The sequence below is a fragment of the Pollicipes pollicipes genome, unplaced genomic scaffold (assembly GCF_011947565.3).
Source record: "Pollicipes pollicipes isolate AB1234 unplaced genomic scaffold, Ppol_2.1 Scaffold_2555;HRSCAF=2994_pilon_pilon_pilon, whole genome shotgun sequence".
NCBI classification, from domain to species: Eukaryota; Metazoa; Arthropoda; class Thecostraca; order Pollicipedomorpha; family Pollicipedidae; genus Pollicipes; species Pollicipes pollicipes.
In genome coordinates, this window is record NW_023596136.1 from 9,961,384 (window position 1) to 9,977,903 (window position 16,520).

At 51.3% G+C, this 16,520-nt stretch overlaps 1 long non-coding RNA gene across 1 annotated transcript in view; it reads left to right on the top strand.

Moving 5' to 3' along the window:
* Positions 1-2,117: 2,117 nt before the first annotated feature.
* Positions 2,118-16,520, top strand: part of LOC119112418 (uncharacterized) — a 17,500-nt gene continuing 3,097 nt past the window's right edge. The window contains exons 1-2 of the long non-coding RNA XR_005095714.1: positions 2,118-2,257; positions 16,254-16,357. This is a non-coding gene — a long non-coding RNA (uncharacterized LOC119112418). The remainder of the gene's footprint in view (positions 2,258-16,253; positions 16,358-16,520) is intronic.

Consider the following 16,520-nt stretch of genomic DNA (forward strand, 5'->3'; position numbering starts at 1 on the left):
AAAATGACATTCATTCTGCAATGCCAAGCGACCTACGGGATCAAAAGCTGGGTAAAAGGACGGGATCTTGCAAGCATCAAAATATTCACAAGCGCAATAACTAGCGCCCGTCAAAAAGTCTTGGCCTCTGAAGGTTATCCTTCAACGTGAGATTCAGGCTCAATAGACGGGGAGCTCACCAAAAAATTGCCGTCCTATTTCAAACTTGCCAGCACCAGAATATGCAACAAAGAAAGAACAAGCATCCGTCAAAAAGTCCTGACCTTTTAAGGTTACCTTTCAAGATCAAAGTGAGCTCAAAGGACGGGGAATTCCATATCACAAGTTCTTGTGCTTGTAAATATTTTGATGCTTACAAGTTTAGGAGTTGCCGGTTATTTGCTAGTGATTGGAGTTCCTCGTCTCTTGAGCCTGAATTTGATCTTAAAGGATGAAGTTCAGAGGTCAGGAGTTTTTGACGGACGCTAGTTTTTGCGCTTTTGAATCTTTTGATGTTTGCAGGTTTTGATTCGGCTGGAAACCTTTTGATGATATCGAGCTCCCATATTTTGACCTAGCTTGCAACCTTGAAGGTCTCATGATATTACGAAATAAATGCCATTTTTGCTGTTCTCGTGCCGTGATTGACTTTGAAACCTCTTTTCGGAACAATCGGAACTCGTCGCTGAATAAATCGCCGAACAAACCGCCAGCTCCAGGCACATCACCAATAGGCTTTTATCCATGTCGGTGGGCGCTGAATGTTGATGGCTTCGTCTCTGGCTCTTTGAAGTAAGGACTTCGGGTGATCAGCAGCCTCGTACTGTCATGATGACCATGCACAACCTCTCTAAACTGGCACATAATGAGCCGCAGCAGTTTCCGCAGTGCCCGCTCTTCCTGCCAGGGTGAGAGACGGGGATTACATAAAGTCTCAGGTACTGATTGTGTCACTGAGCCCAAGACACTATCGCAGTAGTATTTTAAAGCTCATCGGCGAAGAAACGCCTCCGAAAGAGGGGGGGCGGGATGCTAAAACCAATTTTGAAAACGACCATTTGTTGTCACGGAGTAAATATTTGGCCTTGCTGCGAAGAGGGATGCCAAGGCACCCACAGTACCTTTCCATTCCCAAAACTATGCTTGAGCAGATCTGACCAAAATGTGCGGGTGCCTGTACAGCTCTTTCATCTCCCGTGGGAGCCAGCTGAGCCGAGCGCTCAAGCCCCAGCAACGGAACACAGCGTTGTGAGTCAACCTAGACGAACAGCTCTCAGCTGGTCTGCTGGTTATTGGGATGAAGCAGCCGACCGCGCGCCGCGAAGACTGTTGGCTGTGCGCGGTAGCTATCACTGCCGGTGATTTGATTAGACCATGGTCACGAGTAATAGCGAACACCGGCTTGAAGCTTTGCGTTCTCTCCTAATGTAGATAAATTGATGATTGCTCGATAACGTCCTAAAGCTGGTGGATACCTGTGTAATGGATGCCCTTCACTTTTAGCTCAAAAGTTTATCAGCCCGAAAACCGAGGGCGAAAATCCTGTTTTGCTCGTATCAAGTTTGCAGCATATTTATAGCCTCGCGTACAAGACTGCAAAATGCATAAGATGATGAAATGGCCGCCAGTCGAGGGGCACTTGGAATTGCGAACCATTTCGTGATAAACGGCCGTTGGTATGTCCCGCAACCTCGCCATCAGACATACCCGCCCGTCTGATCAAGCACTACCAGCCTCAAACCCAGAGCACACAGTCGCCACGGCCCGAGCGGCGGCGCGTGGCCGACGTGACAGGAGCGTCGGTCGGTGGAGGACCGGCGGCACGCGGCCGGCCCGCGCTGCTGCGGGGGCCGGCCGGCGTGCGGTCAATACGCCGCGGCGCGCTGCCGGCTCCAGACGTCGGCGAGCGGCGGCGGCGGCGGCGGCGGCGGCGGCAGAGACGGTGCGCCAGGACCGGTGGCGGCCGGTGCGATCAGCAGCATTCGGTCAGGTGCTGGCTCCAGACGCCGGCGGCGGCGACGCAGGCGGCGACGGTGCGCCAGGACCGGCGGTGGCGAGGGGCGGTCAGCGGCGACCGGTCAGGTGCCGGCCGTGACAGGTGACCGGCGCAGGCGGAGGCGGCGACGCCTGCCCGCTACGCCGCCGGCTGTGATCGCGGCCGGAGTTCGCAGTGTCCCCTCCGCGGGGAGCCTCGTCCCCGCCCGTCTGAGTCGCTCCGGACCGTGCAGCGTCGGCTGAGGAGACCGCTCTCATGGCCGCCACTCCACGTCGTGCATAGGTAAGCCAGCTTGTTCCGACAACTGGGAGGCTTGGATAATGCGAATATTTAGACGTGACGTTAAGACGTTAAGAAGGAGACAGTCTGTCTTCAGAACGCCACATGTGACTGCAGCGGTCGCTGACGTCGCAAGCCATCTGTATCGGTCGCCATGTGAGGTGGCGTGTAATAAACCGCGACAGGGAATGTAGGGTCAAAATGTCATTGATGAGACAGCACCGACCGAATCACTTCCACCTTTGTTTCAAAGCTGATTGTACGCACATGGGACAGTCATGCCCCGGCCGCAATCCGATGCGAATTTTGAGTATGGCCTATGTTGATAAGTTTTCAAATCAACGATGTTTAGGCAACATTTCATGGATGTCAAATGCATGATTTTGCAGTGGATATGTGCCTGGTTTTCAGTGTTGGCACATGGCGTTCACTTTCCCTCCATGGAACCAAACCCTTAATCCTAGTTCCGGTTGATGCTTTCAGGAACACCAGCTTCTGAGTTCCTGGATCCTATCAGTCGCTTTGCAAACACGGGACCATTATTTCTGAACCTCACGGCTCACGGTTTCTTCTACAAACAATGCGTATATACACATACATACATACTTACGTATATATATATATATATATATATATATATATATATATATATATATATATATATATATTCCCGGCTCCTATTGGTTCCTTTACAAACGCCAGACCCTGATTGCTGGTTCCTTCATTTTCCACATCACAAGCACCAACGCTGATTCCGTGTTCATATTGGTTCTTCCACAAAAATCCGGCCCTCACTCCTGGTTCGTGTTAGCTTCTTCACAAAAGAAAAAGAGTTTGACTCCTGGTTGAGACCTGCTGCTCACAAACACTGGACCATGACCTCTGGCTCTCAATGGTTCTCTCATCAAATACCAGATCCGGGTTCCTGTTCCACATTGCCATTTGTAAGCCCCGCATGCGTACCATTCGTCAACTTTTTTTGCCAATTTGCCATTGAAGGCATGTTGTCTGATATGCTTTCATATAAAATATCATATAACAGAAAGTATCAGCAAATCCTCTATAGCATTCACTCCATAAATGTAAATGCAACATACTTGGTTCGTATCCAATGTGTCAGGCAGCATATCAGTTCTCACTGGTACCAGGTTCTCCTGGTTCCGAACTACATCTAAAGTCCTTGACTGCATACTGGACTTCGTTTGTTGCTAAGTCGACGGCCTAATTAAGGGTGCATCCGCGTTCTCGCTGGGTCTCTGGCCATTGTTTTCGGCTGGACCAGGGCTCGTGCCGGCCCCTTCTGTATAATTACGCGCTAGGCCCCGGCTGCTGCTGGATCCCTGCACCTATTCCAACCTGAGTCCAGCTCTTACCGGACTCCTCTTCTGCCAGGCTGGGTCCCGGCTGCCGCTGGATCCCTGTACCCATTCCAAGCTGAATCTTAGCTCTTACCGGACTCCTCTTCTGCCAAGCTGGGTCCTGGCTCTTGCTAACTCCTCAGCACAATTATGAGCTAGATCTTGGTTTTGCTGGATCTCCAGCTTTATTAAAAGTAGTTCCGAGGTTCTTCCTGGTTCCGGGGCCAGGAAGCAGGATCTGGCGTCCGGGAAGAGATCTCAGGGACGAGGCACATGTATGACTAAGTTCGAGCCCTTAGGAACATCCGAAGTGGTTTCGGGCATTGCAATCCCCGAATATCCCTCGTGTAACCAGTTGGCGTCTGACACTAGCTAACATGTCAGCGACGACTCCTCGATCAGGCAGTGGGCATTATTCCTAGGCCTTGACTTGTGTCTGCCATGTCCAACAGATGTGAATGTCGGCACTCGTTCCCGAGCAATTGCTTGGAAACTTGACCAGCGTGTCAGAGAAAATCTGCCGTTATGAGGCTTTACAGCGTAGGTGCCTGAAGAAGAGACATGCCATGCATGCCTAATCAGACATACATGGTGCCTGAAGGAGAGACATGTTATGTATGCCCAATCAGACACAGGAGGATCATTATGCAGGAACAAAACGCCATGGTGCCCAGAAACAAAACTACGCTTCGCATTGCGCGACTTATATGCACTTTTTCAATAGGGGAATGCGCTTGCTCGCTTTGTCGCGTTTCCTGCGCGTCACGCATAAGCTCCACACGGACATGGGCTAAGTGCCGCCCGATATCCTGTAAAATGTTGGTGTTACACACCTGCCTTTTCCAGAGCACAATCTTCGATTAAAGCATAACTTAAGAGTGTGGTTTGATGCACGCTTAAACACGCAATTCTGGCAAACGATATCAGTCGGTAACATCACCTTAAAGTCGGTGTGAGCTACCTGGTTTGTCTACCTAGCTCCTGACGAACGGTACTTGGGTGCTCTAGGAGGAAAAAGTCAGGATCGTAATTCAGAAGGGCTCAGCATGTGAGGCCCACAGTTTACAGACGGTTATATCAGCTGACATGGCCAGGTCAGCTGGCTACGTCCAGCGAGGGTCGACCTGACGCTAGGTGGATATAGCCTAACTCGTTACATTGCGTCGCATAACGAAGGCCTTTTCGCTGTTCCCTCCGACAAAAAGGCCGTCGTAAATGTATTGAATAAACTGGAACACTTCAAACTTGGTGTTGGGTTCAGGGCACATTACCGCAGGTGTTTCTTAGCAAGTCCCATGAAACAAGGCCACCCGTGTGGGCCATCCGAAGCGCTTCATAAATAATGCTTGCATTCACGCACCGAAACTAGACCACTTTATGCAAATAACCAGGTTAGGCAAGCCTGCGCGAGTAACATCTGTTCATAGCATTCCGTTGGGCACCGTGCCACTCGGACACACCAACGTCATGCACTCTAGGAGGAACGGTCACTTTCCAACGGCCCCGAGCAGTGCCTGGCTTTAAGCATCCCGACCTATGCCGGTCAACAGACGCAGTTTAATTTTAGATCCATTCATATTTCAGTGCACCCCAGATATTTAAGGGCTGAACGTAGACTGTTAGGGAACATCCCCCCTTACGCATAATGCTCAGTTAAATACGTTTTTGGTGACTTTCAGGATTGTCCTCCTCTACTCCACGCCGCGGCGTATCCGATGGGAACATCAGTAAGCCCCCGTGTACCAATGGAAAGCATTTGAGAAAGAGCACTGGGATGACCTTACTTGTTCAGGGTGACAGTGAAAGAGCCTTCGAAGAGTATCTAGGTGGAGTTCTTCTGTTTATGCAAGAGCCATGTTTCAGTCTTGACGAGCTTGTTGGACCGATCTGCTGCAGAGTTGAGGGGAACTGAATGTCCCGCACCTTCCCTCACGTGGCGACAGGCATGTGAAAGAAACCGATGCTGGGACGGTACCGTCAGGATTAGAAGACAGGTTGCACTCGTAGTGATGCGGTGTGGTAGTAATAACAAAGCTCGGCTCACTAGTGTTAACAAAGCACGTCTGGCCGAGACCCTCCGGCTAGATGTGACTGAGGGATCGCTTGGGCTGCGGATTCCAGCTGCCAAGCTGCTCAAACTCAGCTCGAGCTGCTTGGGCTGTCCCTTGGGTCCCCCGATGGGAGCGACCACCAAGGTTACGAGATCAGCCACGGGCCATCGCAGCAGGGAATATCAAACAGCATGCATCTTACTGCAACCGTCCAAACGGAGTGTATACAAAACACTGAGGTCGGCGGGTCTGGTCTCCTGTAACTGTTTGGTCCAGATCATCAAAAGAAACATCAAAGCATATTGGGCGTCAACAATCGTGAACATGTGGTTTCGTCCTTGACCCAAACCAGGTCCGTTGGTCATGATATATGTGTTTCCGGGGCCAGCGAGACGGGGAGGGGCGCATATGTCTCCGACGGTCCTAGTACCACGTCACTATCAGCGGACGCTGCACTAGGCGAGGGTCCAGCCGGCCTCCGTGGACGCTGCGGGTGGCGGCCGACCGGCGCGGCGCCGCCCCCTCCGTCCCCAGACCGGGCCGCGCCAGCAGAGGCACCGAATCGACCGGCACGAACTCTCACGGAGAAAATGGTGGGGCAAACACTGCCATGCCGCGCTAAGCTCTGCGGTGAAGGCCTCACCGTGCGTCAAACGCTGGCCACAGCTCGTATGTGAAACGACCAAATGGAACCTGTCGGGCGGTGGCTGGCAGAGCTCTACTTTGTCACACCACGCACACACTTTCAGGGCGTTTGTATATGTTAAGCAAACATATTCAATTTGTTTTACCTCGACATATTTGAGCGTCGCATACATGTCTAAGATGTTGATTGCTGTGGGTACCTTAAGGCTTAGGTTTAAGGTACCACTTAAATTTGAGAAACAAAAAATATTCAGATCATGAAAAGCTGGAAAGCATGAAACAGGTACAGATCTTGACGACTAGGTGGCGCAGCGAAACGAGATAGTGGAGGTGGATTCGAATTATTGCCCTGTCCAAAGTGTGGGTCAATCAATTCAGTCCGCCGCCCCCAGCCGTGCGCCGACCATGGGTCAGCCCGTTTTCGGGCGATTCATAGGATCCGTGTCAAACTTCAAGAATCAGAACAGTTATAAGCATGGGACCACCTGTGCGTTGAAGGCAAACGCGTCGTCTGCAAATCATTAAACGACTTCCATCCAATGTGATCCTCAACTGCGCTAGCAGTGGACCAGGAGGCAGCCAATATCATCGTTTCGAGAACCGGCCGAAATGTGACACGCTGTGGCCTAAGCCGAGGCATCACGGCAATGGAGACTGTATGCGTGCACAGCCCAATTTATTGTCATGACATCCAAGCTAAACATGTAGTTTTACCTATACTTTGTGGAGCTACCAAAAGCGTGAACTATGCCAAATTCATCCAACTCGTCGATAACAACTGTCAGACATAGGCACGCAGCAAATAATCCGTCTACATCATTTAAGGTTTGCGCTTAAACACCAAACAACGCTGAACCCCGCGTGATGACTTCATGAAAAGAGACTATTACGGGGCTTTCATATGGCTCCACTTAGCATGCCTATGTTCATTTGCGTTTCTAAAGACGACGGGTCCCATTCCGATATCCTTAGGCAGCGTCCGATGCGAATTATCACAACGTATGTCATTGTCCCTCAACGCAAAATCTTAGTCTTACTGGTTAATGGATATTCTTTTTCGAGTTAAAAAATATATGGAGCGACTAGCAGCCTAAAGTGTGTTCATTTTTCGTCAGAAGCGTACGTCAAGCTCATGACACAGTGCGACGGCAAAGGCTACATCAATCCATTAAGGATATTGTTCAGCCTGTCAACCATTCCTGATTAGCATGTCTCGCAGTGCTCGGTGACCACAGAAATTTACATGTATACTAAGCGTGGCATGCGCCACTGTAGAGCGACCAAGGTCGCCGCGCAGAGCAGAGATCACGTGACAAACTCCTGGAGGTCTCCAGCGGCAACGCTGGAGGGAAGAGGGTGATGAGTCAGTGCTGTGACGGGGCAGCCAAGAGCTCGTGGAGCGGGGCCAACCCCCACCGCCAGGACGACAGCGTCGATGGATGCGGGCGATGGTGTGGATACGGTGAGATGAATGTGATGGCGAGTGGATGGCAGCCAATGGGTACATCAGGATGCGGGGAGGTACGTCCTGCCAAACCGCGTCTCCGAGGAGGGCGGCGCCGAGCTGATGCATCGGGAGCAGTCGCTAGCCAGATGCGGGCAAGTGGCTTGCAGGCGGGCAGATTCGTGACGGTGAATGGAAGGGGCGGGACCTTGCTGATGGGGCGCGAGGCAACGCAAGGACGGAGAGATGCAGGCGCTGAGTCAATCGAACGGGGACGAAATGCAGCGTAAAAGAAGTTACACCATGTAAAAAAGCCGTCAGGTATGGCCCATGGTTGTTGGTCATCAGGAAGAGCTGTACCACCGGCGGGGATCGTTGACCCACTTCTAAGTCAGGAGGCAGGGCCCCTGCACATGGTAATCCCCCTACCGCTGCATGTAGAGAGACCAGGTTCCTGTGGTGAGCCCCCACCAGCGCACGTCAGGAGGATAAAATCCTGCCAGGGGTGCCCCTCACCACTGCGCGTCAGGAGGCAGATATCTTGCCAGTGGTGACCCCCCCCCCCCCCACCAACGCACGTGAAGAGGCTGGGCTCCTGTCAGTGGTGAACCCCCACCCTCCTCACCGCATGTCAGGAGGACAGAATCCTGTCAGTGGCGCCCCTTACCACCGTACGTTAGGAGGCAGGGCTCCTGTCAGTGGCGCCCCCCCCCCCCCCTTACCACCGTACGTTAGGAGGCTTCGATCCTGTCAGTGGTGATCCCCCCGACCGACCCTCCACCATCGCACGTCAGGAGGCAGGGCTCCTTTTAGTGGTAACCCTCCAACACCAACGCACGTCGGGAGACTGGGCTCCTGTCAGTGGCGTCCCCCGGCCTCCGCTAGTCAGGGGGCGAGGGTCGGCGTGCTGCCGCCGCCGCCGCCGCCGCCGCTGGCCGGTGTGCCTCGGTCAGCTGAGCTCCCGGCGCAGCGGCGCGGCGGCCGTCGGCGTCAGCGTCGGCCCGGCTCGTCCGGGCCGCGGGTCGAGCCCGGGTGGGCGGCCGACGGCCGGCCGACCCGATCAATACGGCGCTGGCGGCGCGGCGGCAAGGATGCCCGGGCACGCGGCCGGCGGGGGGCGCCCCCGGTCCAATCCACCGCACCGCTCCTGAGCCCCCCCTCCCCCCGCCCCGCCGCCGCCGCCGCCGCCACCGCCCCGGGGACCGCCGGGTCACAAGCCTGGCCGCGCCGGCGGTCCCGCGCCTCAACACGGTCAGATGCTTGACGGTGTGGCTGGATGGGCCAAACGGGCACTTTTAAGGTATAAGACATACTCAACTTGTTATTGTTCGTTCGCTCACACGTTCGAAAGCATAGCGATTACCTTAACTTAAACATTGGCTGAGGTGACTTCACAACATTGCTTTAGGATATTCAATGGCTTCTAAGGGTTTAGTGTTATCTGACGCACACATATGCCTAGGAACGTTTTAAAAAGTGAGGGGGCCAAGCTCAGGGCGTACTTCAGGAATTTTTTTCTGGCCAGTAAGCCCAATGATCGGTGGGAGGTGGAGGAGGGGGAGGGCAGAGATTGAGGTTGTTATCGCTCTTTATTAAAATGTCATGACTGCTAAGCTAGATATGCATCTATAGTTGTTTCTCACTGGTGCACAACCATGCCTTTTCGACTCAGCTATGCCATTCGGCAAATAAGGCTATCCAGCTTCCCAGGATTATTCGTCTATTTCAGCATTGTCTTTCCTAGGGAGGCGAAATTCCGCGAGCGGGTAGGCGTTTTCGATCATTGGGGAGATATCTGCCTCCACAGGGTTCCAAGATGCCAAATGCCAAATTTCCAGGATGCCAAAATACAGCCCGGACATAAGCTGGTGGGGATCTTGAAAGTGAATCGATGGATCACAGTGCGACATATTTTTTCATACGCCTTTATTTCGCTGACTGCCTTTCACGAGATAAGACTTGTCGCAGCATTTCAGGCGGAAATAAATTCAGAAGCTCGAAACTGCGGAGACGAAATATAGCAAAAGTCATAAAACACAAGATTCGTTAAAAAAACTAAGCTGCAGAATGAAGGCCCTTCTGCGATATATTCATTATCTGGGCCCCGCTCCAGTCCACCGCCGGCAGCCACTGCCCTGAACCAGCTGACTTCCGCATGACTGACTGCGAACTGACCGTATGACTTCTATTGTAGCATATTTCTGGATCAGCGTTACTGCAAAATGGATGTGTAAAACATATGTTGGACAACTGCAACAGTATTATGGCTTGCCTTCCCGAATTACCTTCCCTTACACCACACCACCGCAGAAAAAAACCCACGGGAAGCTGCCTGCCATAGGTAGGACGATGCCCAACGAACGTTCAGTTGCCCATCGTTCAACAGAGCCGACTTGATCTGCTTTTGTGTGTAGGTAGGGGCATAGCCAGAACCTCGTCAAGGGAAAACACAGGGTTGACAAAAGCCCCTTTTATGGTGACCCTCCCCAAAAATCCCCGGATATAGCTTACTTATTTACAAGGAGCACGGTTTTCTTCGTTGTATTGTCGTTTTTACCTTGTAACCAGGGCAGAAACCAGAAGCCACCGTGATATCAATTTTGTTTGCTTTCTGAAGTCAATAAACTACAGAAATCAGGCGTTGAACGACCACGGGGAATAAATCACTGGCACCCTTAAGTTACAACGGTTTAGTGAACTCTTTCTAGATCCAAAAAGTTTAAAAGCTTTGTTTGAAGTTGTATCTTGTTTGTACAGACGTTTAAGATATCACGAAGGTAGATTGTAAATCGATATGTTTTTTGATCGAAATTTGGAGATGAAAGTTTAATTGTAGATCGAGTGGTCAACAATGTGTATTAACATGATCAAGACATGTTTGTCTGGAAATGTTCAACATTCAGTCAGAATCGATTGGTTTAATTTACGTAACGTGCTTTTTTAACATGCGTGCTCGCAAATCTTAGCAAAAAACCTCAGCACTAGGCGGTGCACTCTCCATAGTCCGCGGAGCATTAACCCAGTGTCTAACTCCTAGCCGTGGCCCGCCGGTGGACGAAAATGATGACACTTCTGAAGTAATTGCCTATCAACACTTAAATTGATCAGTGATACAAGGTATGTGACGTAGTTTTGAGCTCGCGCACTCGCAAATCATAGTAACAAAAACGCACGTGTCACTGCCTAGGTACCTCGACGACAGACGCTGAAATCTACGTAGGCCACGCAGCGTCGGCCCAGCAGCTAATACTGAGCCGTGGCCAACGGGTGTACGAAAATGATGACGCTTTTGAAAGGAGTACTTTTGAACGCTTCAGGACATCAAATCTTACATTTAGAAGGCAGTCTGGGCGCATCTTTAACGTCTGCGATTTTTAGACTGATGATAAGAACGGATTGGTCCTTAAAGCGCCACGAAGTGATGCTGGAATCTGGTGGTGGAACTGCAAGAGTTAAGGTAGAATCTCTACTTTCCGTGTTTCCGTAGCTATTTATCTGTCCAGAAAACAGACGGTGATGCAGTCTCCACAGGCCGAGCGGCGTCGGTCCTGCGGCTGTGATGCTAGGCGATGGTCGATAGGCAAACGAAACAGATGACACATCTTCAGCAAAATGGCTGGTGAACTAGGCAAATCGGCATGCATGTTTGATGTTGTGCACAAGTAAGCTCAACACAACCTTAATATGAAAAGTGTGTGTACGTGGAGGGGGGGGGGGGGGGGGGGTAGTTAACATTGCTGCCCCCCACCCATCTTAAAAAGTGGGGAAGCCAGGCCTCCTTGCCCCCCCCCCCCCCTGTTCCTACACCCATGGACGCACAGATGCAGTGAGCACGTTGCCAAAGTAGTACGGTACAAGGTACAAGGTACCACATATCGGATGCTATTAATCATTCAGGCTGGCTGTCCGCACATGAGTATATTTCTTACTTTGACCTGTGCGTGCTGCACAGCACTCCGATCATTGAAAAGCCAGTTGTGCCACGCTCTGCGCTGATGTGCAATCGTAAGAGCGTGGCCTCGGAAACGCCGCAGCCATACCATCTGAGCATACCTTGTGCGAAAAACAGCCATGCAGAAAGACGATATATGCATCGCGCGGTGCAGCAGTAGACCGAGAAAGTCATAACTCAAGATCCATCCAGCACTTCAAGCGTCAGTTCAAAACTAGGATTCGCAACATAATTAGACAAACTTGACTTTCTTCTGAGTGGGAGCGTGTCGTGTGCAGCGGGTGGGTGGGATGGATGGAAGGGTGGCCAGGTGTTTTTAGTCGCATGCGACCTTTGCTACGACCATGTAAGTTAACGGTGGCCTGATAGTAAGATCATTGTCGTCGATTAACCCGATTATGGGCATACATGCTTCGGCATCTTGTTCAGATTGGTTTTGTGCCTTTCCTTTTGCCAGCCTTTTCACCCCTTTTCTGTTTTATGAATCCGTCAAGATTTGCCCTTAGGGCTATTGGAAACACGTAACACGGAAACACGGTGATGGTGTTTTCATTACGACGTTTTTTAGTTCCTAGCGTTGCGGCCGGACGCAAAGCTCAAGATTGCGAGTAGGTGGGTAGTACGGACTCAAAGCTCAAGCTTGCGAGTACGTGGGTTGTAGGCTTGCGAGTAGGTGGGTAGTACGGTAGCAAAGCTCAAGCTTGCAAGTAGGTGGGTAGTACGGACTCAAAGCTCAAGCTTACGATTAGGTGGGAGAAGGCTTGCGAGTAGGTGGGTAGTAGGCTTTTTATCAGCTTTCCTTTCCTGGTTCTCGATTTGTCCTACATTCTCGCGAAGCGTCCTGTTTGTGCAAGACAAGCCAGATGCGCCAGCCTTGAGTGGGCTTAAGTGCTTCCTGATAGTGGCCCCGTCTGAGCGCTGAGCAATTACCCCTCATGGGATCTGTGCGGGCTCAATCCCGGCAGCTGTACCCCTAGGTGCATGCAGCCTTGCCGAACAACCACCCACTCTCTTTCATCTTAAGGTTTACGTTAGTTATTTAACACATAAATATTTCTATTATTTATTTAGGGTATTACGCTCAATCAACCATGGACAAAATGCATGGAGCTTCGGAGGCCATCAGTGTATTATGTTTTAGTGATCATTTTCAAGGGAAGGCTTTAAACGTTTTACGCCTCTCTGAGAATGGGTTCTGGCTGGCACCCATTCTGATGGTGGGTTTAAGTCACGAGCAAAGTAACGGGTAATTAAAAAAATGCGAAGAGATAACCACCTTCACGATTCTGAAACGGAGAAATACATTGTTATGCGTACAGGGCTGTTCGAAAATGTGTATAAATATCAAAAGGGGTCATTGTTATGCTCTTGAGTCAAAGTCTTCTTATGTGTTACCAGAGAACTGCCATAAAGGTTGACTACCCTTGTCGCCTTTACAACCGGGAGCGAATGTGTTTCTAAACACATCATATGCAGCCCACGCCCGCCTGGTCTGGTCTGGTCTGATAGGCGCCCCGGTGTGCGCAGAACCAAAGACTTCACTAGCGTGATAACAGATGGTCGTTCAGCACCTGGCCCCGTCTGCACCGTCTGGTCGTTCAGCACCTGGCACCGTCTGCACCGTCTGGTCGTTCAGCACCTGGCCCCGTCTGCACCGTCTGGTCGTTCAGCACCTGGCCCCGTCTGCACCGTCTGGTCGTTCAGCACCTGGCCCCGTCTGCACCGTCTGGTCGTTCAGCACCTGGCCCCGTCTGCACCGTCTGGTCGTTCAGCACCTGGCCCCGTCTGCCGAGCAGGCCGCCGTGCCTTTGGTCTGGGTCAGCGCTTCGCTGCTCTGTTACCACGGCCAGTCGCGGCGCATGCGACGGCCGCCGTAGCCCATTGGTGACGGCGTGAGGGGATGCCTGCCGACTGCTCAGCCCGCGAGACGAACACTCGCCCGTTACGTACCCGTCGAGGCGGTCACCCACACCCCTTTGAGTTGTGCGGAAAGGCACTAGCTGGTCGACGTAATGGAACTGAACCAAAATGCCAGAATTCTCATGTGATGTAGCTCCAGGTTAACAGAAATGTGTTTGCATAATTACTTTTTGCTCTGAAAATAGCCCACCTTCATTAAACCAAGCGGAGAAGAGGCTGGGGGGGGGGGGGGCAGAACGAGAAGTTGCCCCCCCCTACCGGTAGGCATGGGGAGGCAAGAGCAGGTGCTCGGCCCTTCCAACTTTTTTGAGGTCCCTTTTTCCAAACTCAAAGATACTGTAGCTGCCCGTAAATCAGCAATATATAAGCAGGGCCAATATTATGTTAAGGTTACTTTGCCCGCTCGAGGGGTCCCTGTTCGAAACTAGGGGCCCCCTGTTCTGGGTCAGGAGTCACCTTCTATGTTCAGGAGGCCCCATTTTCAAACGGACAGGAGGCCCCATTTTTGAAATGCATTTCATGCGTCAGATGGCCGCGGTTCCCGATCAGGATGACCTGTTTTGAGAAAACGAGGCTTCCTAGCTAGAATCCTTTTCTGAATCGGAAGCGTCTTGCTCTGGATTAGGAGGCTCCGCTTCGCATCATCAGACCCTGTTTGGCACAGGTGGCCCTGTTTTAGAAAGCGAAATCCTTTGCTGGATAATCAGATGGTCAGCCAGCCGACAGCAGTACCACATCTTATTCACCATACCGGATCTTTGAGTTGTCAGCATCGGTTTTATTAGCAATGATGCATGCAGTAATTCAATAAGAGGGCTCATGCCCTCACCGTCTCTTTCCCTTGAGTACGACGCTGCCCAGGAAGCCCCCCCCCCCCTTTTCAGAAGGCTTCATTTTATCCAGGAAAGCCCTGTAAAAGCCTGTCCCAACGGAAAATCCTTGCCATTGGTCCTGCCAGGAGATGCTGGACAAAACGAAGATATCAGTCATTATGAGGTGTCAAATAAGCATTTGAGCTTTCGACTTACATTCTAGAAATCCCTGAGGCTTAATGACTTGCTTCTATCGTTTATTTAAGCACAACGGCAAGTGAATTAAACGAGTCTGCAGATCCGTTCACACCATAGCTAACGCAGTTTTTTTGCAAAACGCATGTGATGTCGACTGGCTGACTGCTCCCTAGTGTACTGACTACTGCGTTCGTTGCTAGGATGCTCGTGTCACTACAGATATTGATGGGTTACCACCGATGACTGCTGCCGTGTATTATGACGCCTGCTGCTCCGGTCAAACTGATAGACCCACAACGGTGCGATCAGTTGCGACGTAAGAAAGCCCATCGGCATGATGTATCATATCTTGTAATGATAATGACAACCAGCAGTTGCGATACCAGTCCAACAATATTTGAGAAATATATTGCCGTTGCTGCGGCTCTGCTGGTGCCCATACTCGGGGTCCTGCTCTTCATATATGGTGATCACGTAGGCGGCAGTATTTGCAGCCAAATGCAAACACTGAAAAATCAAGGAGACGACCAGAGTGACATGGTAGCCTCCTCAGCAGTCTAAAATGCGGGGATGGTGGTGGTGTTAAAAACGTCGAGGTGAAAAATAAAGAAACGCGACTGCTGAGGGAAATGTTGGCGTAAAACAGTTGCAATCGATACCGAATTGTATGAACAACGAGCTCACGAAGGATACAAATCGTCATGACAGTTACATAAATCAGACAGAATTATCCCAGAGAACCGCACCCTATGTAAAGACGTCACAGTTGATGCGGGCAACAAACTGCATGGGGGTGCGCAAGAGCAGGCATGATGTTGCATATATACTAAGCGGCAGGTACAACGAAAAAATAAACACCGAGCATGAACTGCAAGAGAAAAAGTAAACAAAAACTAAAACAAAGGAGAGGGAACAATGTCAATAACGTCAGATGAAAAAACAAAGCCGAGGATGCACCTGCTGCACTGTACCTACTCATAAATGCGGCAAATACCTACATACCAAAGGATCAAGAAGAGGCGGGAGAGGTGGGAAAAAGAAAGAACTCCGTTGGGGATGAGCTAGGCGAGCAACAGAACGAATAAAGTGAATGCAGAGTAGAAATGCAACGTCGAATGCAGCCATGGTCGGAAGGGAAAGTATGCTGCATTTGTACCTCAGCCACGTTGGGACTCAACTTTGACTTAAGTGTTATGTTTTAAGCAGCACCGGAAGATAGAGGCGATTACATCGTGGAAAATGCCGTACCCACCACAAAAAGAGCAAGCATTGATTATCGATGTCGTTATAGTCATTGAAACAGATAACATCTTAGAAAGAAGTGAAGCTTTGCACTAGAGTGTTCCCGATGGTATTCAAGCGGTCAGTAACGCGTGACTGATCAGACAACTGCGGCTGTGTGCTCTGTAGAGCACAGAACCGGTCAGCAACGTGTGGCTGGCCAGACAACTGCAGCTGTGTGCTCTGAGGAGTACAGGTGTCTTGTGCAGGATAGGGACGGACGATTGGCACAACGGGTCCCCTACGCGCCGGGTTAGGTGCCAGTAACGCACCCGCGCTGCATGTGTGTACGATGCGCCTGTGTGTCTGGCTGGTTATTGTCGATGCGTGCCCCACAGATGCGGGACCGGTGCGGCTGATGGAGACGTCTGCCTCCCCCGCGGACCGGGTCGCACCATGATCGCCGTCTGCGCCGTGCTCCTGGCCATTACACCCGCCATCGGTACGTGTCAACCGCACCGTTAACGCATCGCGCCTCAGGCCTACCTGCAGCATGAGATCCATTACATTGGAAACGCCGGCTTAATTGTCAATTAACCTGCGATCTGGACTTACCCTACCCACCGCGCGCAGATCGCAGCAATTATCTAAAACACCTGTTTGAT